Source organism: Pundamilia nyererei, unplaced genomic scaffold (genome assembly GCF_000239375.1).
Source record: "Pundamilia nyererei isolate P.nyererei 1_Seehausen unplaced genomic scaffold, PunNye1.0 scaffold00225, whole genome shotgun sequence".
NCBI lineage: Eukaryota > Metazoa > Chordata > Actinopteri > Cichliformes > Cichlidae > Pundamilia > Pundamilia nyererei.
Genome location: NW_005187626.1, coordinates 772,764 through 774,136, shown reverse-complemented (window position 1 = coordinate 774,136; position 1,373 = coordinate 772,764). Strand labels below are relative to the sequence as shown.

The window sequence follows — 1,373 nt, the reverse complement described above, 5'->3', positions numbered from 1 at the left end:
GGGATTGGATCTAAAAGACATGTGGTGGGTCTCACTGTGGAGAAAACTTTCTGAAGGTTCTCAGCATTAACCAGGACAAAGCTGTCCAGTGTCTCCTCAGGTACAATCGAGCCCTCAGATGTGTTTACAAACATATCGCGATTAGATAAAATATCAGATCTGATGGCGCTGACCTTTCCCCTGAAGTGGTCTGCAAACTGCTCACAGAGTGAGTCTGTGGGCTTCTTTTGGAGCTTTTAAAATCAGGGTTAAATAAATGATCTATGGTGGAAAAGAGGACCTTGGGATTATTTTTGTTATTACTGATTATTTTGGCGAAGTATGAGTTTCTTGAATTCCTTAATGTATTATTGTACATTTTAAGTTGCTCGCAAAATATTTGATGGTTAATAGTATTTTTATTTTCCCTCCATCTCCTTTCTGTGTGTTCACCATTGGTTTGAAGCCAGCTCACCTCCTGCAACCACCCTTCCGAGAATACGCGCTTCTTTTGCGGTTCGGACTCCTGACTCCTGAGGTGGAGGAACACCAAAGCGGCTTGCTTCTTCGACACCTAGTTCTAAACAAATGTCTGTCCCTCTCCAGAGAATCTTATGGACGCGCGTTGCAGCTTCTTATCTGGTGCGTGTTTTTTATTTTGACAACAAATGCGCACCTGCGGACCACTTATGTGCAACCCTGGATATGTTCCTATTACTGCCAGCAGTAAATGTGTTTGCCCTGCACAGCGCCCCCTACAGTGGCCCCTTAGTGCCAATCCCCACAGTCCTGTTTAAGCAGGTTTTTCCTCACACGTCTATAACATGTTCACTTTTCACCTGCACCTCCTCACTGAGAAGCAGAGATGGTCAAGTGTGTTTCAAATGCTTTAATTTAAACATCATGAAGCGCAAAACAGTTTAAGCCAATCTAAACCTCTTTACAGTGTGAAGCTCCACCCCTCGGAGTAAATCACCTAAGGGGTGTGGCTACGGACAAAGTTCAACACGTGTTAGCCGTTTCTCTGCTTTAGCTCCATCATCCCCACGCTGAATATGAACTCTGCTTCAGTAAAAACAGGCGTTTCACAGGTCATGTGACTCTTCTACTACACAGAATGATCCCTGTGAGTGTCCCTTGAGCAACTACCATAATCATCCCACAGATGTAATATTATCTACAGCTACTCTTAGTACCATTGATGTTCATTTAGACTGTTTTTCCAATTGATCTTTCTGAGTAAAAGTCATCTGTTCACACAGCTCTTTGCTAACTACAGGCCAATCTCCAACCAGGCTGTAGGTATTACAGGTACTGTGCTGCAGTGGTTTGTATCATATCTATCTAATAGACTCCAGTTTGTGCATGTAAATGGAGAGTCCTCTTCACACACT

General features: G+C 43.3%; 1 protein-coding gene across 5 annotated transcripts in view; it reads right to left on the bottom strand.

Annotated features, from left to right (window-relative positions):
- Nucleotides 1-1,373, bottom strand: part of alg13 (ALG13 UDP-N-acetylglucosaminyltransferase subunit) — a 19,768-nt gene that overhangs the window by 16,482 nt on the left and 1,913 nt on the right. The window lies entirely within an intron of this gene.